Raw genomic sequence first — 26,887 nt, 5'->3', positions numbered from 1 at the left:
TTGGGTAGCCACAGGGTCTCCATCTGCCGTTGGACTTTGGCACCAAGTGGGGGGGGTGAGGCCCACAGGCTATCGGAACAGCAGATGATGCCAAGTTCTTCCATACAATTAAACTCTTCCTTGGCGAGGTTAAGTTTGTCCAGGGCCAGGCGGCTGGCTCACGAATGCAATAGTGGGCCAGTGGTCACAATGTGGTGCTGGACGGCGTGCTTTGACATGGCGACAGTGAACTGGGGGCATAGAATGGAGGGAAAGTTAGTGAGGAGGCAGCTGTATTGGCCATGTGGAGTATTCACGGAAGCGAGCTGGGTGGATGCCTCATTGGACATGCCGAGGGGCACGGTCTGTAAAATCTCAGCATGGACTAATCATCTGCCCTAGAGGTTCACCAGTAGGGAATGTGCCCACAGGAAATCTGCGGCCAATAGAGGTTTGTCCACTGAAGCCCACGTGAAGGACCAATTAAATTTGGTCTCACTGAAATGTAGAGGAATTCGCCTCTTGCCAAAAGTTTTAATGGCATTATTGGCAGTGCGCAGGGATGGGCTATGGGGCCTTGTGCATGTCTCGAGTGCTGTAGGGGATATGACACTTATCTCTGCCCTCGTGTCTGCAAGGAACCTGTGGCCTGAGATCCTGTCCCAGATGTGGAGAAGGCTGTTCAGTCGGCCAGCCGCCACAACCACTAATGGTGGCTGGCCCCATTGTTTCCTGGAAATGAGCGTGGCTTGCGCCACATGCAAGTGGATGCGTCCCAACGCTGATTGGTAGAAGTACCATTTTGGGTTGGGCATTTCTGTTCTCTGGCTGAGAGGGGCCTGTTCACATGGTGGAATGGCCTTGGGCATTGTCCTCGGCGGTGGCCATGTAATGTGGTTGACTGAGTCTATGGCCTAGCATGTGAAATGGTAGAGAACATCTGCTCATGCTGCAACCTTGCGTGGGTGACTGAAATCCACGTCGGCCAATAGGAGTCTGATATCTTCGGCCATTTTTGTGAGGAACGCCTGCTCGAACATAAGGCAGGGCTTGTGCCCTTCTGCCAGTGTGAGCATTTCACCCAAGGTTGTCCAAATGAAGGAGCCTGGTGTCTCTCTCCCATCATGAGAGGCCATACATGCTAATGAGGAGGTTTTTAAGAGCCATATATTTTCCTTCCTCTGGTGGCCTGGGTGAGGTCTTCGATCCGTGAGGCGATTTCTTGGTCAAGTATCTTGTTGAATCAGAGGTTATCTGTTTGATCAGGAACTGGGCCTCCACTTGGCCAAACCAGAATGTTGGCAGCATCAATACAAATGAGCCTATGGATTTCATTGTGTCGAGTCTTCAGGACGTGGAGACTCATTAGGGTCAATAGTGTAGTGAGTTTTGCACAAATGCAGCAGAGAGCTTGAGACAACAGGCTGAGAACTCGAGTAACATAGACTTCTTTTATTGAATTCCGTGCTGCAGCCTTCAAGCCTGTCTCCAGTCCCCACCCCCCACATTCCGCCACTTGAATCATGAGGACACATTTGCACACGCACCCTTCCAGTCTGGACCAGAAGAGACAGTCTTGCAGCGTGAAAACGGGGCCAGTTTTCCACTACCAACATGTGTGTCACCACAAGGTGATATTTCAGAAGCATCTGTATAAACACACAGCCATTTTAGTTCTGAGGAAAGCAGACTTCTCAGAGACATAAATATACTTAAATACTTTTAGCACATTTGTATCAAAAGACCTTATGAGCTTCAGTGACATGAGAAATGCAAGAAATATATTATCAAAATGAGAGAAAATATGTTTAGTTCAGTTTGGAGATGACAGAACAAAAAAAAAACCCTATGGACACAGGGGGTTGAAATCTTGTGGAAGACAAGGATGAGTTCCAGAAACCAGAATTGAATCTGTCGTATGTGTAACTCATGGGAAAAAGGGAACACAGTATCAGTCACTTTTGAAATAAGGAAGACCATTTTGCTGTCTCTTTGGAAAAGAGGACTGATTTCTGCTAGGTCTATTTTTGTATGGCCACTTCGTTTAACCTTTGCCTGGTTTGTGACTTCACCATGGAAGAGGATAACCACATTCGTTTAACCCTTGTCTGGGTTTGTGAATTCATAATGGAAGAAAATAGCCACATTGTGAGTAAAGAGGGCCTGATGTATAAAAGCACTTGATAATTATTTCTGAACAGAATTTAAGACCTTTAAGTAAGACTAAAATTATGCTGAACTTTTAAAGACTGACTTTTCAGTGTGGGCCTTTAATTATATATCCACACACACGTACATTTACATTCGCACATAGTGGGGTTAAATTTAGAGTTAAGTAAAAAATGTTATGCTATTGATTGTTTTAATAAAAACTATTATTTTGAATTCACCATTATCAAGTGAATTTTCTTTTGTTGTTCTTGTGTTAGTGCTAACAAAAGTCCCTTTAGTACCAAACTAAATTTAAAAGGGTTGTTAGTTTGTAACATATTTGGAATATTTGGAGGCTCATCTCATCTTGCTTGTGTGAGAGGTCCTGGAATAAAAACTAAAATTTTGAGCTTGATGAGAGTTTGATTGATAATTATTCAATTTGTTTGGTTAAAAACCTTTTGAAAGCTAATTAAATGACTTATTGTGTGTGTGGATAAACAGCAGCGGTGGGGTTTGATAAATGTTTGGTAATGCCAATCTGTGTAGATTTGCAAATGGAAACTTGGTCAGATTCTGCAGAATTTGCAGATGAAAATGTTTCAAACCCCAAAACTAAGTATGAGCCAAATGAAACTTTCCAAACTTGGTTAGATTCTGTATAAGGCGCAGATGAATGTGTTTTGAAAACAAAACTTATGTGAAATTCTCCAAATGGATGTTAAGAAGTTTTTGGAATCAGATATGAAAAAGGCAAAAAGGTAGGAGTTATTATTTCTTGCTAATGTGTTGAAAATTACGGAGGTAAAAGTATCGATGATTAAAAAAAAGTGATTCAGAAACTTATGGCTGACTTTTATGTAAAGGGGTATTTTTGAAGAGAAGGAGTTAAAGCAATTTTTTGAGAACAGATTTCTTAAATAGCAGTTACAGCTGATAAGGATGGATTTAGGAAAATACTCCTTGAGCTAGTTAGAGAGAAAAACAGGGTGGTCAAAGAAAGAGACAAAAGTTACAGCTGGTTATGATGTGTTAAATCCTGATCTTAAAGCCAAGTGAGACTTTTCAAGAGGGACACATTACTGTTATATTTGCAGACAATTATCAGAATGTGCCCAAAATACCTTTTCAAAAGCATAACATGAAGCACTAAAATAAGGTAGAAAAAAAAATAGGGTAAACCTTTTGGTTCATCTTGTAATTATTGTAAGAAAGCTGAACTATTTTTTTTCTTGAAGGGAAAGAGATAGCATGAATCAGTAGCACCAGATGCTTGCGTTAAAACAGGGAAGTTAAAAAGGAATTTGTTGGTAAAAGTAGAATGCAAAACTTTGTGTCAAGAGATAAGGTTGCCCGTTTGGAAAAAGATGTGCAACCTGTGTTAAAGGTTACATCTAAAAGCTTGGTCAGTGAAGAAAATACTGGGATAATTGATTTAAAGAAAGTTTGCAAGATACAGCAGCAAAAAGATAAAAAGAAGCAGACTGTCAGGTCCAGAAAGAAACTGGCTGTGAGATAAAACAAACAAGATTCAGGTGCAGAAGCAAAGAGATGGTGAGATCAAAGAGATAAACTGTGAATCGCAAGTCACTTTAAATATTTCCTTGTTAAGTCAGAATTCTGAGTTTATTAAACTATCAATAGCATAACATTTCTTACTTATCTCTAAACTTAACCCCACTATGAGCAAAGGTAATATGTAGGTGTGTGTGTAATTAAGTCCCACTCTGAAAAGTTAATCTTTAAAAGTTCAGAATCATTTTAGTCTTGCTCAAAGGGCTTAAAGTGCTTTTAAACATCACATCTTCAGGCCTCTTTACTCACAATGTGGCTAGTTTTTTCCACGATGAGTTCACAGACCAGATAAGGGTGAAATGCAGTGGCCACACAAAAATAGACCCTGTAGATATCTGTCCTCTTTTCCAAAGAGACAGTGAAATGGTCTTCCTTATTGCAAAAGCCATTGATTCTATGTTCCCCCTTTCCCAGGAGTGAATACACAAGAGCACCAATTCTGGTTACTGTAACTCAACCTTGTCTTTCACAGTGTTTCAACCTTTGTGTCCACAGGGTTTTTACTTTTTTACTCTGTAAACTGAACTCTTTGTCTCTCATTTTGATAATATTTCTCCCATTTCTATGTCACATAGTATGTGACATCATTTCTGTCTTTGAAGCTCATAAGGTCTTTTGATGCGAATGTGCTAAAAGCATTCAAGTCCACGTGTTTCTGAAAAGTTTGCTTTCCTCAGAACTAAAATGGCCATGTGTTTCTACAGGTGCTTCTGAAATAACACCTACTGTCTCCAATATCTCAAGAACCATCACAAATCCTTTTCATCTTCTTGAATATAACTTCAATCAGCATCCATTTTTATTCCAAACTGACTTATGTCTTCTATCTCAAAGGACCATTTATGTGTAAAATGCTAAAGTTTTGCCTTTATGCCCCTGTAACCATGAAACTAACTTACTAAGAATACATCTACTAAGACATTTAAATATGAGAAATATAGTTTAAAACTAAAGATTAACACATATCCATTACAATAGCTCATTAGATGAGCCTTCTGGTCTGTTCTGCCTGAGCACAGCTGTGATACTTTCCCTGAAGAGCAATGCCACTCTTCCCCCTTTCACCCTCCCTGTTCCATCATGTCTAAAGCAACAGAAGCCCAGAACACTGAGCTGCCAGCCCTGCCCCTCCTGCAACCAAGTTTCACTAACAGCTACAATGTCATAATTTCCAAGTGCCTATCTATGCTCTAAGCTTAACCGCCTTTCCTACAATACTTGTACTGAAGTAGATGCACTTTAGAAAATTTCCACCACATACAACCTGTTGACTTCTAACAGTGCATGAAGTTTTCACATCATCTTTTCCCTCCTCCACTCTTCTACCTGCTCTGGCACTCTGGTTGCCACCCCCCTGCAAATCTAGTTTAAATCCACTGGACCAGCACTAGCAACCCTTCTCACAAGGATATTCGCCTTTTTCCAGTTCAGATGCAAACTGTCTTGTCAGAACAGGTCCCATCTTCCCTAGAAGAGAACCCAGTGGTCCAAAAACCTGAAGCTCTCTGTCCTGCACCAGGTCTTAAGCTACATTGTTATGGGTTAAACTGAATTGTCCCTCTGTTTCTAACTTCACTAGCATGAGGCATGGGTAGCAATCCTGAGGCCACAACCCTGGAGATCCTGCCCTTCAACCTAGTTCCTAACTCCCTGAACTCTCCTTGCAGGACCTCTTCACCTTTCCTACCAACATCATTGATCCCTATATGGATCACAACATCTGGCTGATCACCCTTCCTCCTGAGAATGCTGTGAACTCAATCTGTGATATTCAAACCCTGGTACAAGGGAGGCAACATATCATCCACAAAAGCCCTTATCTATTCCCCTAACTATTAAATCCCCTATCACTACAGCACACCCCTTCTCCTCCCTTCCTTTGTTAGCCACAGGACCAGACTCCATGCCAGACACCTGATCACCATGGCTTGTGCCTGCTAGGTCCAATCCTCCAACAGTATCCTAAAAAAGATATACTTGTTATCAAAGGGAACAGCCACAGGGGTGTCGTGCACTTCCTACTTGTTCCCTTCTCTCTCCTGTCTGTCACTCATCTACCCTCCTCCTGTAACTTATATATTTCACCCCCTCTGCCTCCTGAATGATCCATCAAACTCCATTTCCTTAACTCGGCTTGTCAGGAGCTGCAGCTGGATGCACTTGTTGCAGATGAAGTCGCCAGGGATACTACTGGCTTCTCTGACAAACCCACATTCTGCAAGAGGAACATTCCCCTGCCTTAGCTGCCATACTCACTGTTTCTGACTAGAGGAACAATATATATGATATCTAAAACCTGCCCTTACCTGTGCTGATCTGCTGAATCACTTTTTTTTTGTTCCTTGAATTGTGTGTTTTTTTTTTAAACTGCAACTCCTACTATCCCTTGCCTCTTACCTGTTCTTGTGAGAGTCTGTTGAGCCAAAGCCCACTCTTATGATGGCCACTCCACTGCACAGTCCCTCACTTGTATAAATGACACTCAGCTTCTTCCTCCAATCAACTTATTATTTCCTTGTAGTTTCATGTCTACACGTTGAAATTCTTTCACTTTCTTTTCAACTTTTTCACCCATTAATTATCAGTCCAAATTCTAATGTATCTTGAAAACTATTAAAGAGCTTCACATTTTTGGCCCCATTCACCTTTGACTGACTTAAATCTAAATTTTACATTTTTAATAAATTAAATTTTGATATACAGCATTGTAACAGACCCTTCTGGCTTACAAGACTATTGCCACCCAAATATCCCAATTAACCTATAGTCCCTCTATGTTTTGAAGAGCGGGAGGCAACTGGAACAACACACAGACACAGGGAGAACATATAAACTTCTTACAGACAACACCAGATGTGAAGTAGGGTCGCTGGCACTGTAATAGCTTTGCGCTGACCTCTTCGCAAACCATTCCAACCTTGAATTGCATCTGACCTTCCATTATCTCTTTCTATGCACTTCCTGCTTTCATCAAAATCAGTAAATAAATGAATGTCTTTCATCCAAAAAAAAACTGCTGGAGAACTCAGCAGATCATGTCACATCTGTGATGGAATAGCAGTCAGTAACTGGAATAAAATTTGGCAGACTGGATTTTAATACAACTTATCAACTCAACCGAGAATCTAGATCTGGAATGAATAAAGACTACCATCAGTAATGGTGATCATCAAACCACCTGATTGCTGCTAACATCTGGTTCTCTAACAACCTTAACTAGTCTGACTTCAGCCCAATAATGTGGTCATCTTTTAATTGTTCTTTGAAACCTTGCTCAAATCAAATGCAATTAGAGATGGACAAGAAATACCAGCTTGCCACTCACCACATCACAGATTAAAGGAAAGAACCTTAAAAAACAAGGCTTCGTACTCCACCCAAGCCCCAGCTTTGAGGGTGAACATCAAGCTGGAGTGTGCCTTACCCCTATTCGAAAGGATACAAGCTACACAGGCATCCATCTGATAAATATTTGCAAAGAGGTAATTGCACCTATCATTTCTTGTTAATTTCACAATTGTGAATCACCTGATGTGAGGAATCAGCTTTCAAGAAACATCTTTTATAGCTTTGTCTCCAATAAATGCTGGGGAAAAAAAAAACAGTTGAGATCTTCCAGCATTTTGGTGTGTTTTTACTCATCAAGAAAAAGTGTATATCATGGCTAATGTGATTTATGGTGTGAAAAATAAAAAAAATAAAAAAATTAAATAAAAAAAACTTTTCAAGCTTTTTTTTTAGCCTAAGTCATAATAAGGTGAACTAAGGGAGGGTTCTATTAACTTCAGAAGTTATTTTATTCAGCCTCTCAGAGTGGAAATGTAAAAACTGAAGTCACTTGGATTTACAAGAAAAATTCACTTGAAACTTAAGATATTTTTTGCATTATTTTTTGCAGTGATCATTCTCAAAACCAGGTCTTACTGCAGGACTTCCTTGGATCCATCTACAGGTGTTTAAATCTGTTACCCACCTTCCTTCATAAGGTAAGAAGTGGGATCTTCTCCATTTTTGTGGATGTGTTTGTTTTCGTTGACTGATTGTTAGGTAATCCTGGTCTGAAACAATAACCCTCGTATGAAACTAATGCTTCCATGCTTGAACTAAGTGACAAGGAACATTCGCACTGCACAAAAACACATAAGAGTCTGGAAAATACATTTGTAACAATATTTCAAATAAACAATATCCAAATGGTATTCTTTCTCTTTAAGTGTAGCAACTTTTATGATACAATGCAGAGCCAATAATATACACTCTTTTTAACAACCTTTTTCCTAAAAAATGGCTCCAAAAAGCCCACCAGGTCTTGGATGTGAAGGTGATATTTTTGGTGCTACCATCTCATGAACCTAATGGAAGCTTTGATTCACAAGTTGGTGCCAGCTCAACAGGCCACTTGCTTGCTGCCTCCTGCCCCCCCCCCCCCCCACCCTCCCACCTACACTTCATTCAATTTGCTCGGGGGAGGGGGGGTGCTGTGCTCATCAAACAAAGGCTCAGCATGGAGTCTGATCACTGAGGCCAAGAGCTCCCCTCAAAGTAAACAACTGATCCTCTGCTCCCTGTGACGGTGGGCCCTGCCCATTGCCGTAGTGACCGGCTTCTCTCCCTCCCACCCTGGTGTGCTTGTGAGTCCTAGGCGCACCTGTCAATTAATTGGCGTTTGTAGGCTAGGGGTGCGAAGTTGCCTGACCCTCAGTGTGCGGCAAGCAGGAGGACGTGTCGTTGCTGGTGTACAAGGAGGCTTCAGTGTTTCACCCACACAAGGCTGGGATGGGGTGTGGGTTCCATCAAGGTGAGTGAAGGCCCATACGTGTGTTATCTACAAGGGGTCTTGCAGGAGGAAGTAGTTCGCCAACTTGCCTGTAAATACACTAAAATATTTTTTTTCCTAAAATTGGAGGGGGGGGGTGTCTTGTATGCCTTCAAATATGGAGAGAAAACTTTTTAATTGGCCCAACTGATTTTACTACTGAGTGGTATGAAGTTCATATGTAGAATCAGTTGTAAGAAGGATTAATTGAAGTTTAAACAAGAAATATTAAGTTATCAACAGCAATGAACTGCATACATTTGAATTATTCAGGAGAAAGATATAAAATTTAATCCCATAAGTTCACTGAGCCCAGGTAAGTTGAAGGATATGCACTCATTTGAAGGGGTTTGCAGTCTTGAGCTATCTGTTGTTTTGACATGATGGCCTAATGTTTTTCAAAAGTGCTTCAGTCTCATGGTTGTCTCTACACTTAACTTCCCTAGTTCCATTCATGGCCATTAACCTTGACTCCGCAGAAGGGAAAAAAGACATCGACTCAGAAGATTTTGGTATAGAACTATAAACAGTTTGGGCAGAGCTAAAAAGCAGCAGGGAATAGAAAGCCTTCATGGTAATATCCAAACAGTAGTTCTGATGTAGGGTGCAGGATAAATGACCAGATTTAAAGTGCATGTACAAAGTAACACAGTAGTTATAAAAGTATTTAAATTTCTATATAGATGGGCAAATCAAAATAGTGCTAACAAAATAAGGAATACATTTCTAAATTTTTTTAAAATGATTTCTATCTCTGTTGAGTTATGTCTCAAGAATAGGCATTTTAGAATAGGGAATGGGAAAAGGTTGATCAAAAAATGATTTTCCATGGAAAAAAATTTTAAATGGCATCAAATTCAAGGTAATGTTTGTTTTTTTTTAACAAAAAGCAGGATGCCTGAGGATTTGGAGCTTTTGGGATTCACCAAAGGGTGCACAAGAAATTGATGGAGACAGGAAAATGGGATAAAAAGTAAACTTGCAAGAAATATAATGTGCTCTAAATGTTTTGATGTGTTAAAAGGGCAAATGCAGATCTTTTGACAGACTAGATTAAGAGAATCTCTAATAGGGAGTAAGAAACGATGGAGGAAATATTAAAAGAAAACCTTTGCCTAATTCTATTGGGGGAAAAAAAACCCAAAATAAAGGAAAGCTTTGAAGGAACGAGGGATAGGTTGATTATAGTAGATTGGGGTAAAACACTATAGTGCACCCCGAGATTAAAGTAAAACTACAATGTTGGAGCAACTCAGCAGGTCAAAAAGTGTTTCTTCTTTGGCTTAGCTTCGCGGATGAAGATTTATGGAGGGGTAATGTCCACGTCAGCTACAGGTTCGTTTGTGGCTGACAAGTCCGATGCGGGACAGGCAGACACGGTTGCAGCGGTTGCAGGGGAAAATTGGTTGGTTGGGGTTGGGTGTTGGGTTTTTCCTCCTTTGTCTTTTGTCAGTGAGGTGGGCTCTGCAGTGTACTTTAAGTAGTAAAGACAGTTCATACCTTGTTGGAGGGCTCAATGCCAAAATGTTGGTTATGTATCTTTACTGTTTGACTTTCTGAATTGCTCCAGCATTATATAGACTTTCGTACAGTCTTGTACTATGTGTGAGATGCTACGGGTCTTCTCAAAAAACAACCTCTATCATTGAGCTGTGGTACATATGACCTTGAACTTCGAAAGTTCTCCAGATCTTGGAATGTTTCCTGCAGATCAAAGTGACTCCCTTATTTAAGGAAGAATGGAGCCAGAAAACACGGCGTTCTAAACCGAAATGGATAATATTTTTTTAATTGGAATCTGTATTAAGCATATAATATAAAGACAGAAGAAATTAATGTGATTGCAAGATCTTATTAGAGTAACAAAATACAATTTTTGGGTTGTATATAATAAAGGGAAAATATTGGATGGCGGATTCGTTTTGATTAAGATCCATTACAGAACGCTGGTCAACCTGGCCAGAGCGGAAGGAATTTGGGTTAAAATTATTATCCTGGCTCAAGAGGTAGTTGAGATAGAAAACAAAGATGGGGAAAATATTTTAACTTCAGGTAGGCAATATTGGGCCACTCACTCACATTTGATATCAATTATTTCTTTAAGGAAACCAAACAATTTTGATGTCATGAAACTAAGAGGGAACATGATTTGTAATGAGAAAGCAAAGGGGTTTCAAGCAAAATGAAAATGCAGATGCAATCTGGAGAAATGTGTGGCTATCCACTTCTGTTGAGAAAAGTAGATGTTGAGTATTTTTTTTAATGGTAAGACTATTCAAATAAATCTGAGCCTCCCTGTATACAAGTCACTGAATACCAACAAACAGTCAATTTGGAAAATAAAATGGTATATTGATCAGGATTTGCAGACAAAAGTAAAGAATACTACCTTGTAGGTTCTGAGTGAAAGCACGTCAGGATTATTGTGTACAGTTCTGGTCTACAGTCTTGCTGTGGAGGAAGAGTAGCAAAATTTTTGCCAGACAAGTTCCTGGGAGGCAGAATTTTGGTACATGTGCAAATAATTCCACTTGATTAGTCTAAAATGATTTTTCAATCAAATTATTATTACTTTCTGGTGAGAGTTTGATTAGACTAAGCCTCCATGCTCTGTAGTTTAGCAGCATGAATGATGATCTCACTGAAATTGACAAACTTCTGAGAAAGTTCATCAGGGTAAATGCAGAAAGACATTTCCCCGGCAGAGGACTTGAAACCAAGGGTCACATTTTCAAAATTGGTGAAGGCAATTTTAAGACTGAAAGCAAAAGAAATTCCTCGTTCAAAGGATGATGAATCTTTGCAGTTGATGTGGTTCTGGATTCCCGTAGCGTTCCCTCCAGGAAATTGAGTTTTGTAGCAATCTTGATGTTTCCTGCTCACCATTACCAAGACTAGATTATAAAGATATATTTAATAAACTGAAGTTGTATTCCACTGCTTTTGTGGTGGGATCTGAAGTTTATTGCTGCAGCCTGCAGAGCAAACTCAGCCAATTATAATGTCGCCTCAAAACTAGTTCTAGATTCAGGAGGAGTCATGTGATGGAGTAGTGGCCAGTAGGAGATTACCTGCCCTCTCCAGAAAAGGAGGACAAAAGTGAAGAAAAAGCAAAGCCCCAGACACACAAATCACAACAAATAAAAAAAAATAAAGGTGTGGAGAAAATGGCACCTAAGAAACAAAAGCCAAAAAAAGGGAAGAAAAGAAGAAAAGACACTGGAAGAGAAAGGTGAAAGCCTTACCTGCATGAAAAAGCAGGGACCCGCCGTGGAAAGAGGAGCCCACTCCCTGAAGTTAATGGAGACCATGAAGGGTCGCGACCCACTGACCGCAGGACTACAAAAATGGCTCAGGGAGCCAAACGGGTGTGCAACTGCACAAGCGCAAGGAATTGCGCGATGCGCATGACAAGGAGAACACCGACGGGAGGGGGGACCAGCTGTGGAGTTTCACTCCACATCACGAACAGCTGAGAGAGACCTGACAGCAGGGCTCCCAGCTGGAAGATAAAGAAAGCAACAGGAACGGGAGGGGCGAGAAAGAATAAAGTAAACTAGAGACACAACAGATAACCAGCCCAGAAGAAGAGGACCAACATCAAGACACCATGGGGAAAAAAATATACCGAACAAACTGAGACAAGCAGCTTAACAAAGTCAGAAGAGACACAGATGCAAGAAAGAAATAGAAGACACAAACCCAAGAGCAGACACAGAGAAATAGGAGGTAAAATGAATGGACAGTACATAGATTTAAAAATTTTTCAAGAACAAATTAAAGGTGACAAAAGAATGGCTGACACTAGAATTTAGTGAAATGAAAAGAAAAATGAAAAGTACAGAAGAAGAATAAAGCTGGTCATAACAGATGTAGGGAAAGGATTAGAAAATGTGGAAGAACGTGTAATGGTAGAAATGGAAGTGAACGACTTTAAAAATTGGAAGAAAGTGACAAAACTAGTTGTAGATTCTGACACAAAATTGGATGTTCAATGTGTTTGCACCAGTGATGAGCTTGAACTCAGAGATGATGACTTGTGCAAAACTTGGTATAAATCATTTTTTTTCCAACTGAAATGGCCATTAATGAGTTATTTTCATTTTAAAGAAATAAGCAGGTCATGAGCAGGAATGGAGATGAAGGGATGTTTTTTTTCTGAATCCTGCTTGTTGTAAGGTGCTATTGGTGACTAGTTTATGACAAGTTTTGTCAGCCTCCTGAGCAGATTAAGACGACTGATAGATTACAGCATTTATTTGAGTGTCAACCATTGTGACTATATTTAATTGCCAACAACTTGGGAAGTAATTCTCATTGAAAGTACAAAAGTCCTGGCAAATACAGCTATCACTCCATTGAGTAATTCATTGATTTACCTGTCTTGCAGTGGTGTTCACTATGGAATCCTTTCTTAAAAGAAAAGGAAAGAAAACATGATGTTGCTGATCATTTAATGGTCAGCCATGGTGGTGTTTGCAAATAACCTGACCATGTGAACTGAATTTGTCATACCACACACAATATCCTGCAAACAATTTGATCATAACCATATTTGCTGCTTGATGTTGGTTGAGGAGTTAATTTAAATTGCAATGCCAGGGTGATGCTTGTGATACTTGTTAGTCAGCACTGTACAGGCCCTTCGGCCCTCCATGTTGTGCTGAACCATACAAAAGTGCTAAAACTCCCCCCTACCCTATAATCCTCTACTTTCCTTTCGTCCATGAGCCTATTTAATAGTCTTTTAAAGGCCCCTAATGTTTCAGCCTCAATCATCACATCTGGCAAGGGAGTCCAGGCCCCAACAATTGTTTTAAATAAATGGATAAAAAAAACTTACCCCTGATGTCCCCCTATTCTTCCCTCCCTTAACCTTATGCATGTGTCTTCTAGTGGTTGTAATTCCCACTCTAGGAAATCGGTATTGGCTATCCAACCTATCTTTGCCTCTCATAATTTTGCAACCCTCGATCAAGTCCACTCAGTCTCCTCTGCTCCAAAAGCTTTGCCAACCTTTCCTCGTAAACACATGCCCTCCAATCCAGGCATCATCCTGGTACATCTCCTCTGCATCCTCTCCATAGCCTGCACATCCTCATAAAGGGGAAATAATTTTTGCATTCATCTGAGAGGGCAGATGGTGCATTGGTTAACATTTTACCAGGAATTGGTCTGGAAACTCAGCATCACACTGCTTATTTTAGAAATTGGAGTTGTGGGGGGGGGGTGGGGGGGTGGAGAGAGAAGGTGGTGAAAGCTTCAGACCAGAGCAAAATTGCCCTCTAGTTCCTGGCAGTTGTCTTAGCAGGAATCATTGTGACTGCCAGGTCTCTAATCTCTAGTTTAAAATAACAGATGATTTAATAAGACATTCAAAATCATAAAATTTAAAAGACACTAAGGTGGATACATGGTTAAAAGATAGTTATTTAGAATAATATTGGAATATGAATAGGCAAATGGGACTAACTTGGTTAATCAACTTGGTAACCTTATCTTGAGGAAGGGCTCGGGCCCAAAATATCAGTAATCTAGCTTGACCTTCAATGGACTCTGCTAGACAAGCTGACTTTCTCAAGCATTTGTGTTTTGTGGACCATCACAGCGCCTGCAGTCTTTCGTGTTTCACTTGGTCAACGTGCAGAAACTGGGCTGACGGGCCTGTTTCTTTGCTGCAAAATTCGATAACTCAACAGGGTAGATGCAGTTGAACGAACACCTGAGCAGAGCTTTTCTTGGTTTTAATGCCAGCCACAAAATTTGGTTGTTTTTTTCCAAAATAAAACTCATCCATATTTTGCAAAGAATTGCCTGCTGTTGATTCCAACATGATTTTTAAACCTGAAAGGCGTGGGGTGGCACAGTTGCCAAAATACTGTTACAGTGCCAGTAATTGGGATTGGGGTTCTAATCCCGCACTGTTTGTAAGGAGTTTGTGTGTTCTTCCTGTGTCTGTGTGGGATTCCTCCGGGGGCTTCGGTTTCCTCCCATCGTTCGAAATGTACTGGAGGCTATAAGTTAATTGGGTGTAATTGAGCTCATGGGCTGAAAGGGCCGGTTAACGTACAACATGCTTGAAGTTGAGGGCCAAAATTCTAATTGTTTTGTTTGCCGATCATTTTCATGGTACTCTGAAGTCTTGTTTCTTCTACACATTGGTCTCCTTTCACTTTCAGTGACTTTTCTGTTCTCAAAACTGATCACTGATGAGCCTTTGTCAATATTAAATGCCTCCCTAATTGAATAGCACAAAGCTACTGTTGGGCTGTGCATTCACTTCCAACCCAATCGCATCTTAGAACAAAATTTGGACCTTGTGTAAGAGGAGATTCAACAGAATGTTGCATGGGATGGAGCTTTTATGAGGAGAGAATGGATGGGCTAGGTTTGCTGTCCATGAACTCGACCATTGCCAGTCTGAGAACACCACTTATTCTATATGGGCACCCTCCAACCAGAGGGTGGCATTAACAGACATCTCCAGTTTCTGTTGGTCCTACCACTCCCCATCCCACATCATCTATCCCTATGTATCCTCTCCTCTACCTCTCTCATTTTTTTTTTACACAGCTATTATGTTCCAGGAAATTATTCCCAATTTCCCTGAATACTGTCTGATTTTCTTTTTAAAAAAAAATCAAAATGGCAACTGAGGACTGATTCCCATTCTGAGATTTTAGCTCCTCGATTCCCAGTTATTTTCAGTTTTCCTGCGGTTTAAACTGAACTGTCAGGTGTTCTGTGGACAACGGGCTAATGAATAGGGTGTCCAGCCTCCTTAAATACTGCACTTCAGGTATTCTCTCTAAACTTGTGGTGTGATGTGGATATTTTGAGTTTTGGTCGTTCCTGTGTTAGCGTCCACTCCTGGAAGGTAGGGAGACGCTTAAGAAGGGAAAAATAATCATCCAAGTTCTATGAGGGGGATAGAAGAAAAGAACAAACCTGTCTGTCTCTCTCTTCCCCTCTGTCTCCTTTCTCCCAGTTCTCCATTCAGTCACCTCCCTCTTCAATCCTGTCCTCCTCTCCATAGACAATAAGCAATCTAGTGAACCTTCTCTGCATCTCCTCCATGGTGAGGATGTCCTTCCTCAAATAAGGAGACCAAAATTGCATGCAGTATCTCGGGTGTGGTCTCACCAGGGTAGATCATTGGAAATCTTTCCTTGTATCCATAATAGGTATTATGTTTTGAAGGTAATACATGAAAGGTTTGGAGGACAAACTTTCTCTTCTAGAGGTAAATCACAAAATTCTGTGGACACTGTGGTTGAAGTTTTTAAAAAGAAACTAGATGCTGGAGAAAGTCAGCAGATCAAATAATGTCCTTTTGATAGCAAAGGCAAAGATCCATAACCAACGTTTTTTGGGCTTGAACCCTTCTCTTCCAGAGGGTGATTGAAATCTGGAATGCACTGCCTAGATGGGTGTTCTCACAACATTTAATGTGTCTAATCAAGCATTTGAATCAAGAGTGCATGGAAATCTATTCACTGAGTGATGATAAATGAGATGAGCAAAGATTGTTGGCCTTGCCATGGTGGACCGAAGGGCCTGCTTCTGTGCTGTATATCTCTGATTTTTTTTTTTCCCGACAGTGAAGGTTGAAGAAATTGCCAATAATTTATTTGAATAAAATTAAAATAGTGATGTAGAAAAGCCAATCTTGTTAAAACTGTAGGTTACAAATGCACTTGTTATAGTATTTCTTCATCCAGCAAAAAGAGGATGAGATTATAAAAAGATTAGAAAAGTGATTAAATGCAAATTGTGCTCCTGTCATTTATATACTCGTGGACAGTTTTAACAGACATGTTAACCGACTAGCAACCAATTCAATTGAAGAGGTGCACAAATTGGAAACCTGAAAATAATTCCTGGGCTGTGAATGATTTTTTTAAAGTAAGATTGACAACAATCACAGGGAAAATGTGGAAACTGTCACTCAGGAAATGCTAAATTGGCACAGAAAGTAATAAGATTGAGCTGCATCCACAGGGATTTATGAAAGAAATCCAGTTTGATAAATTTGATTCATTTTTTAATGTCGTAACTGATGATATAGAAAAGGATGAATAACTGGATGGATTTGATTTTTAAAAATCAAACAAAGTTAGTGAATTAGGGTTGAGATAAAATAGCAGAATGGATAGAAGGTTGGTTACGAGAAGGTTGGTTTTGTTTACCCAGAGAAGGGCAAATTTTTGGGTACTCCTCAAGAGAACTGTGGAGGTTCAAGTGTTAAGTATATGCCATTCAAAGATGACTGGTTATTTGGATATTAAAGGAACCAAGAGTATGTGCTGAAAACTCCTGATGTAATTACATGGCAGAGCAGGAGTGAAGGATTGAATTACATTCTTTGGCTTCTACTTGGTATGTTGTGAGGCACAAACTTGCTTTTTAGAACAATTATTGGATATCTCACCAGATGATTTGATTAAAGCAGTGGCTTTCTGACATAAAGAATGCTGGGTTTGAACACTAATCTGCTGGATACCCATTTAAAAAAAAACCTCAGTTTTTGTCATGGGCAGGGTAATCGTCCAGGATTCCTACGTGGTTACTTACCCAGGCCCATTGTTAATCTATAAACTTGTTGGGTAGAATCATTGATCATCCAGATACATGAATAACAAATGGATGATTTTTCAAAGTTTTAAGAAAACTGGGATCATCCTACAAAAAGACGTCAACATCGAGGAGAATCATTGAAAAGAAGGAGAGCTTCAACACATCCTGCTTCAGACACACGAAATAAAATCTGTGATTCCACTTTCTGTCACCTGGTGTGGAGTCCTCAAAGCCACAGGACTTTGGTTGTGCATCTAAATACTGTTTAAATGGTTTCAGATTTGTTCTGGTGTCACACCTGCATCCTGTGAGTTCCAGATGGTGTACCGCCCTCTGGGTGAAAATATTTTCCCTCAATTTATCAGTAATCCTTCCATCGGTGACTTAGTGCTCCCTGACTTTTTAACCAGTTTTTGGAAGTAATTGTTCCTCCTTGTAATGTTATGCAGCCCAATCAATTCCCCTTCCGCTTCCTATTTTGCACAATAGACCACCCTTGCTTTAAAGCTGCAACTTTTCAGTCCTGCAAGCATTTTCATAAACCTCCAGTGCAATTGTGGTTCTCTTCCATTGATTCATGGGGAAATAAGGGAAATTTAAACAAAATACTTCTTGATAACCATTGAAGAAAAAACATGTCAAAGAAGAAAGTATCTGTGAGACCAAAAATATCTTGCAAAGGAAGCAAATTTTTTTTTTTTGTTAGTGTTGGAAATACATTTGATGTATTGTGGCCATGGGAACTGAAAGGTTTGTGATGTTCATTGGGTTAGGAAGACCTCTGAAGCTATCCATAGGTAGCAGCGTCCATCTGTACAAAAGATTCTATTGAGATTAATTAGGCCATTCCTGCCGAGCAATGATATCCGGCAGCCTGTGCGGTACACTTGCACTGATGAGTGAAAAGCAAAAGATAATTCATACAACCCAGCATCTTTTTTTTTTAAATCAAATGTCAGTTTGGTTCAGTGGTAGCAACTTTGCTTCCTGGTTGCAAATTTACGGGTTCAAGCACCATACTGGCACATAATCTAATTGACATTTTCTGTGCCTTGCTTAAAAAAGATGTTCAGACCTGTCTGAATGCTCAGTTGAGTGAACTGTTGGAAGATTATTTGTCACAAAGTGCCTAGTGCAGTGGAAAGGGTTCTCTGCGAGCAGACTAATGGGTTATCTCTGACATTGGTAGAGCTGTTTAAGAATCACACTTTGCTGACTATCAGATTGCAGTGAAGAGAAAGATCAATAATCTCCAAGCAAGAGCAACATGAGACTGCTGTTACAGGGTTCATCCAGGAGCATGATGGCTGCAGCAAGAAAAGCCCTGATGAAGGGTTTTTGACCAAAACCATCAACTACTGTCTGACCTGCTGAGTTCCTCCAGCTCTTTGTGCAGTTGCTCTGCTTTTTCTCCCACTGTGGCTGCCTGGAATTCATTCCAGCAGTGGTGGTGCAGGCTGGTACAATGGGGGGCATTCAAAAATTTCTTTGATAAGCATGTCAAAAATAAGTTGTGGATGTGTGGTCGGGAAGGTAGATTTGTATAAACATGGGCTAAAAGGCTTGTATTTTGCTGTAATGTTCTCTGGTATTGCTTGGCCTGCTGAGTCGTGGAATACACCATCAAACTTCTACAGGGGCATTGTAGAAAAGTACACAGACAAGCTCATGAGACCTCCTGTCGCCGCTTATTTTTTGACCCCTGCCATAGACACTATTTTGCATTGATAAGCTGCTGTGCAGTGTTCACAAGAAGTAAAAGATGTCTTGGGCCAAAATCCCTTCATCAGGAATGGCAAAAAAAGGAAGATGGTGAAATAAAAGAGGCAGAGGGGGAGGAGCACATGTTGGCAGGTGGGAGGGGGACTCATAATTGGGGGGGAAACTATCAGGAGGTGATAGGACAAAGAGGCTGAGGATTGAAGAAGATGAACTGACAGTTGGAAGGAAAGGGGTTGCGAGCTGGAGGATGGAAGGTGTGGGTGAAGGGAAAGAGAAGCAAAGCAAAAGGACTGAGCCCATTGAGGAGAAAGCTAAGATGGGGGTGTGAGGGGGGGGGGGGGAATTGAGACAACAAGATGGGGGGGGGGTCTACTGAAAATTTGAGAACTATGTTGATGCCAACTTGTTGGAGAACACCAAAGATGCTTTTATAATAGGGTAGACTGGTTAGTCTAGCAGTCAGCACAACACACTCACAGCACCAGTGACTTGGGTTTAAATCTGGCACTGTCTGTGAGGAGTTTATATGTTCTCCCCATGACTGCATGGGTTTCCTCCCAGTGCTCTAGTTTTCCTCCCACTTTCGAAAGATGTATGGGGTTGGTACAATAATTGATAACATTGGTGTATTTGGGCGACTTGGGATTATGGGCCAGAAGGGCCTGTTACCTTGATGCATATCTGAATTTTTTTTTAAATTAAAATTAAAAAGTAAACATTTTAAACATAATTTATAAAGAAGGGGTGGACTTTGCTGCCTGCAAACAGATGTTTTGGGGAGAATTCCTCAGTCTTCTGTCAGTCCTACTACCGCTCTGGCTTCAGCACTGAGGTTTGGAACACCTTGGGACATTAATATTAATTGGTCCTCTGGTATAGGACTCAGCTTCATTTGTGGGTGTTAAAATAGGCTTATAAGATATGATTGAATAATTGCTGATCTGATTCCACAGCCTCAATTCTGCTACCACGGTGTGCAATTTGTTTCCCATTGAGCTCTCCAAGGTTGTCTGAGAATCCCAAGAATTTAGATGGAAACAATGGCATGGTAGATCAGTTCCAGGACAAATGATCTGAAATAAGTTTAAAATCACAGCCAGATACCAAGTAATGAATTGCTGTTGATAATATTATTTAAATTGGACATCGACATACAGCATCGTAACAGGCCCCTTTTTTCCCTTGAATCCATGCTACCCAATCAACCTACAATCCTAGTATGTTTTATTTTGAGGGCTGGGAGGAAACAGGAGAACTTGGAGGATAGTGTCGTATCCCAACCCCAGTTTCCTGACTCTGTGACACCATTACACGAACTGTGCAATTTATTGAATTAAGTTTCAAAATTTATACAAGGACCAATCACCAAAGTCCAACTGATTCTGGGTAAGAATGCTGAAGTCCTTTTGTCAGCTAGACTTTGCCAGTGTGGTTGTTCTTTGAGTACTCTTCAAAATAACTGAATAGCTCGCTGAGCTATCAAGCACCACGTCGCAAGGAATTAAACATTAATCTTTAGACACTTCAAATTACAGGAAAGATCAAGTTGCAGCAGTGGAGGGGAGGGAGAGAAAGGAGATTTGTTTTAATTATCAAGGAAAGCATGCTTTTGGCTCAAAAGTATCAAAGAGAGGGGGAAACATTGTTTCCTAGGGTGTAAAGTCATGCGATGGAATCTCCAGGACTAGTTCCATTTAAGCTTGGTAAATCTGACTCTGAAGTTGGATCCTCGTCAAGGTCTCCAAGTACATGAGCTTGTGAACAGATTCAAAGCATTTTACAATATTGGCTCCAACTCTGATGTCATCCCATTTTGTTTCTGTCGCTGCTATGCCCAGTTTGTTATGACCTCTGGGTAATAATTTACCGTTTGTGAATGGCCAGAGTTTATTTCCATCATCTTCCAAGGGGCTTTCCTTTAATGTTGTTCTCAGTGCCTGATAAGACTTTCTCCTTAAAGAATTTAGTCCATTTTGTGCCCGTGCCAAACACTGATTAAACTACCTCAGAGGGATATGATTTGACAAAGATTGCTTAAAAATGGGAGTCTTGCCTTCAGGACCACTTTTGAAAATCAAACCATGACAAAGAATCATGATTACCTTTGGCATCCTGCTTTGTTTTCCTTGTTTCAAACTGCATTAAAGCTGTGGTTTACGTCTGGCAACAGAAGATACAATCATTGTAAATACATTTTAAATTACAAGGACTGTCTTGCACTGCGCCAACGAAAAAGAAATGAGAACAAGCAAGGCAGTAAATGGGATCAAGCTGACTGATTCTGAATTTGCTGCAGAAGCTAACACAATCTTAACCTATTAAAAGCTGATTGTTCAGAAAGATGGTGTGAGCAATTGGCTCATTAATGGCAGGTATAGGATGCTTTGTGGGAGGGTAATGGGCCACACATGCAATAAAATGTCAACAAGTATTCCTTCATATTAACTTGCTCACAGCAGCGTAATATCCACCAGATAATGCCAGGAAAAAAGAACCCTCAAATTTGGCACTTTTTTGGACTCTGGAATCATTGATATTTTAACACAGAAGGAGGCCATTCAGTTAATTGTCTTTGTATAAGTTTTTAGATCTCCAATCTATTTTCACTTTCGAGCAAATCGAGCATAGTTCTGCCAGCCACGACTCTGCAGGAACGAGACACCAGTGGCAAAGCCTATCCCAAAGTGCCTTTGAGATGGTTCCGATGAGCCACGTTCTTGAATAACACCAGTCCTTGCAGTGAATTCACTCCCCACCCCGCCCCCACCATCTAATGCTGCTGAGAAATGATTTACAGGATTTGGACTAAGTAACAATGAAGGACCAATAATAGATTTCTAATTTGGAACTTGATTGAGAACCTATAGAATTTGATGTTGGCATCTTGTCGATGTTGGCATCTTGTCCATGTTGGTGCTACAGGGTGAGGAGGTGTTGTCTAAGTAGTCTAGGTGAGTAACTGCAGTGTATATTGTAGCTGGTACACATTGCAGCCACGTGTATCATTATTGGAGGGAATAAGTCTTTGGAACCATAGAACACTACAGCACAGAAACCAGCCCTTCTAGTTGGTTCCACTGACTTGTACCTGGATGTATCCCTTGTCCTCCATACCCTTTTCATCCATTTTCCCATCCAATTTTTTCTTAAATGTCAAAATTGAGCCTGCATTTACCAATTCAACTGCCAGCCTGTTGCGAACTCCCACCACTCTGAAGTTCCACCTAAAGTTCATTTTAAGCTTTTTCCCTTTCACTATTCATCAACATCCTCAAGTTTTTAATCCCTCCTAAACTTGGTGGAAAAATCAAGCTTACTCCATCTCTACCATCATAATTTTTCCTACCTCAGTGGTTCTCAACCTTTTTCTTTCCACTCACTTACCACTTTAACAATTCCCTATGCCATAGGTGCTCTGTGATTAGTAATGGATTGCTTAAGGTGGTATGTGGATGGAAAGAAAAGGTTTGAAAACCACTGTTTTAATCATACCTAATTGACTTGTTATGTGCATGGTTTTTGAAACTCCAAAGGAAATGGGCCAATGACATTTTTTCTCAAGCAAAACATTTCAGTAACAATGGAATCTCGAGCAATGATTATCAACTTTCCTTTCCCACTCACATACCACTTTAAGCATTCCTTTACTAATCACAGAGCACTTATGGCATAGGGAATTGTTAAAGTGGTAAGTGAGTGGAAAGAAAAAGGTTGAGAATCACTGGTCTACATTTCTGGTGGTGGAAGTTGTGCCAAAATGGCTACTTCTGAATGATATCATGCTTCCTCGTCAGAATCTGGTTTGGAGATGCCAGAACAACAATTTCTTCTCAGCGTCACCAAGGTCAAAGAGCTGAGTTTAAGAAGGAAAGGCCAAGGAACCACGAAGATGATGGAAAGCAGCAGAAACTTGTATCTTATAAGACTTTACCTGGAGACAACATGTTGAGGGAACTGGCAACAAGCAACAATGTTTGGGTGGTCATGGAGGACATCAATATGTTGGTAGACTGAGAAATTCAGAATGGCATTGGATCCCAAGAAAATGAATTTGTGGAGCAGCTTGTGGTCAAGCTCACAAGGGGAAAAAGCAATTCTGGAATTTCCACTGGGCAACGAACTGAATTTGATTAGGAACCTTACCGTAAAGGAACCCTTGGGAGGCAGTGATCACAATATAATAGAATTCACTCTGCGATTTTTGGATTCTAAAATCAGATGTCTTGGTGTTTCAGTTGAGTAAATGTAAGCACGGAAGCATGAGAGAGCTGCTGGGCAAAGTTGATTGGAAGGAGGCCTTAGCAGGGATGGCAGTGGCAGGAGCTTCTGGGAATAATTCAAAAGACACATAATTTCATCCCAAAGAAGAAACATTCTCTTTCAATATTTTTATTAGTTTTCAATCGTGATAAGCAAGTTTTAGCCATTAAACAGTAAGCACTTAAAAACAAATATAAAAGTATGATAAAAAGTGGAAAAAATATATAAACAAAGAACTTTAACAAACAGACTAAAAAGACAAAAAAAAACTATGCACTGAAACAAATATAAAATGACTAATTTAGAAAAACAAAAAAAATTTCTATTGTAAAAAATCTACCTCCTTCCCTTCTGAAGTTGCATTTGCATATAATTGGCTACCATATAGAGAGGACTAAAATCACAAAACAGTATCTGAATAATCTTATAAATTATGAAGGTAGTTGATAAAAGGACCTGATAATTTTAAAAATTCAAACCTGTTGCATGGTAGAGCATCTGATTTTCTCCCCCCCCCCCCCCACCCCCCAAGTTGAACATGACATCATATTGGATAGCCATTGAATATGTGTAGGAGGGACAGCAGCTTTCCATATCATCAGTATTGAATATCTAGCAATAAGGGAAGCAAAAGAGAAGCATTTTAAAGGGAGTATGAAACAACCATGGCTGACAAGGGAAGTCAAAGATAGTAGAAAAGCAAAAGGGAGGGCATAGAGTATTGCAAAAAATAAATATGGGAAACTGAAGGATTGGGTCACTATTACATAGCAAAATATGGCCTCACAAAAAGCAATATGGGGAGAAAAGATGAAATTTGAAGGTAAGCTACCCAGCATTATAAATTTAAATTTTAAATTTAGACATGCAGTATGGTAACAGGCCATTTCAGCCCACGAGTTTGTGCTGTTCAATTTACTCCAAATTAACCTACACTCCTGGTATATTTTGAATGGGGGGAGGTGGTGGGAGGAAATCAGAGCCCTGCTAAAGACCCATGCAGACATGGGGAGAATATATAAACTCTTTAAAGATAATGTGAGATTCCATCCCCCATCCAGACCTGACCGCTGGCACAGGACAGTTTTCCCCAGAAATGTGTAAAGAGTAAAAGAGAAGCAAGAGTGGATATGAGAACATTTTTACAGTGGAGAAGTGAGAAAGTAATGGCAGATGAGGTGAATTGATATTTGGCCACAGTATTCAGAAATGCCATCCTGTTGGAGGGTGCCCAGAGGGAATAAGAGATGTTCCTCTATTTTGCAGGTGGCTCAGTCTAGCAGAGTATGAGACAGTGGACAGATATCAGCAAGGGAATGGGGTGGGGAATTGAAATGGATGGCCTCTGGGAGATCCACGCTATTGCAGCGGACGGAGTCGAGGTGCTCAACGAAGTGATCTCCCAGTCTGCGTCCAATCTCTCCAATGTAGATGAGACCACAACATAAGCACTGGATGCAGTAGATGACCACTGCAGATTCACAAGTGGAGTGTTGCTTCTCTTGCAAAGATTGTTTGGGGCATAATGAAAGTACTGGATAGAGTGGACCTAGGAACGAAATTTCAAGTAGCGAGAGGGTTTAGGACCAGATAGCGCAACCTCATAATAAAAGCTAGTCCTTTTCTAAAAGAGATGAGGCATTTCTTCCATCAGAAGGTTGTGAATCTGTGGAATTTGTTGCCCCAGATGGCTGTGAAGGTTAAGTCATTGGGTATATTTAAACCAGATGTTGATAAGTTATTGATTATTAGTATGCCAAAGGTAAAGGGAAGAATACAGGAGAAATGGGGTTGAGTGGAATAATCCATTATTTGAATAGCATAACAATTTGAGCTGAACGAGCTAATTCTGCTCCTAAGTCTTGTGGCCTAAACACGAAGAAAGAACATCAGTGTCTTTGGTTTCTCAGGAGTCTAAGGAGGAGGTTTGGAATGTCATTGGATGCTCTATCAAACTTCCCCTTTGGAAAGTATACGGACTGGTTGTATCACCGTCTGCTTTGGCAACATGCATGCTCAGGAACACTGAAGTTGGAAGGCATAGTCAGGTACATCACAGGCTCTGACCTCTCATCAATGAGGGAGGCAGTCAACATGACAAAGGACTTCTATCACCCTGATCATAACCTTTTCTCCCTGCTACTTTGGGCAGAAGATACAGAAGCCTGAAAACCACCACCCCAAAAACAAGTTATTTTCAACAGCAATCAGTCTTGTACATCCCCTTGGTCCACTAATCGTAGACTGCACAACTTAAAGTCCCGTTTTGTACTAGAATTACTGTGCCTGTTTATTGTATTTATTCTCATTTAATTCAATTAGGTTACTATTACAGCTTTTCTTTCTAAATACCTGTTCAGCTGCAGGTATTTAGACATGTATACATTGTACAATGTCTATAAACAATAAAACTCTTAATCATCATCAAAATTTACAGTAGAGTCACTGATTCACAGCAGCTAATGTTCCAGCACCAACCCTTGCAGTAAAACATTAATCCTAGAGTTCTAATCAGACAAATTCCATGGGCCTTAACCTTCTGCACCCACCAACCACCCAGGGGCTTGCTGAATAACGGACAAAGATCTCTATCAGTGTCATTCATCACCCTGCCATTTTCAATCTTGTTTGCCAAAAGAAATGTACTACATTTCCCTCATTCAAAGCTATCTTAGATCAATTCCTGCCTTTAAACATCCTGTCCTTTATCCAGCAATGTCCCTACCACTGACATAGGGCTTGCTGGCGTGTAGTTACCTGTCTTACGCCCTTCAATAAAGGGATGATATTGACTGCCTTTCAGTTTTTGTTCGCCTGTTGCCTTCTCCTTTGTTTTTCCATAGTACTGGGGATTTATCCATTCTTTTGTTTCAAGGCATCCAACATTACATTTATAATACTGACATTTTCCAGACTATCCCTCTCTGAATTCATTACCTTCCACTGCTTTCTCCTTGATGAATACAGATGAGAAATTTTTGTTCCTTGGCTCCAGACATGGAGATTACTCTTTTCCACAAGATGCTTTTTTGCTTTCTTGCTCCGAATGGACTTGCCATGATTTGGGATTCTCCTTGATCTTCCTTGCCAAGGATATTTGCCACCTGAATTTCTTCACATTCTATAATCTACATCCCTCGAGGGTCTCTTTTGATAGTAGTTGCCTGTAACTCTTGTATGTTGATGTCTGGATTAAACCTTCAATTACCTTTCTCCTTCTGGCTTGCCATTATTCTCTTGTTAATTCTCTTTTCAGACACCACCCCACCCCCCCCCCCAGCCCCACCCTTATCCAATGTTTTTTTATCCACAAATATCTGGTCCCAATCTGCTTTCACCAGGTTCTCTCTTGGTGCTCTTATTGGGAGAAGTGAATATCTCAGAATTTTACCCTCTGTGGTATTTTGTCAATCTCTTGTTCTTCAGGAATTATTCATGGTCAAAAAGTCTCTCATGCATTGAAGCCAAAATTTGCATTAAGCATGTATATGAAGTTATTTGTAATAACTTTGTGTGATAGAACTGCTGGTAATGTTCATACATTTTTACTTGTCCTCAAAAGTTCCTCAAGGGTCCAATCCAGATCAAGGCATATTAATCAGTAACTTGCATATTCATTTTTTTTTACCTAAAGGGTTGTTGAGCCCCAATTATAGGTGAACTTGTAGGTTCACTCTGTATTGCCTGATGCTTAGTTGATACAACCTGTCACATCAGAGAAGTTCTTTGGCATTGAGATGCAGCATACAGCTAGGTGGGGCATGTTTGAGGAGTGCTTTTTAATGATATTCATACAAAACACAATGA

At 40.3% G+C, this 26,887-nt stretch overlaps 1 protein-coding gene across 15 annotated transcripts in view; it reads left to right on the top strand.

Annotated features, from left to right (window-relative positions):
* The window catches only part of LOC138764513 (teneurin-3), a 4,541,667-nt gene that overhangs the window by 3,356,662 nt on the left and 1,158,118 nt on the right, over positions 1-26,887 (top strand). For all 15 annotated transcript variants that reach the window (XM_069940598.1, XM_069940580.1, XM_069940589.1 and 12 more), the window contains one exon: positions 7,604-7,691. The gene's annotated coding sequence lies outside the window, so the exon portion shown is untranslated. The remainder of the gene's footprint in view (positions 1-7,603; positions 7,692-26,887) is intronic.

The sequence above is a fragment of the Narcine bancroftii genome, chromosome 1 (genome assembly GCF_036971445.1).
Source record: "Narcine bancroftii isolate sNarBan1 chromosome 1, sNarBan1.hap1, whole genome shotgun sequence".
Classification (NCBI taxonomy): Eukaryota; Metazoa; Chordata; class Chondrichthyes; order Torpediniformes; family Narcinidae; genus Narcine; species Narcine bancroftii.
This window is presented reverse-complemented; position numbering and strand designations above follow the sequence as displayed.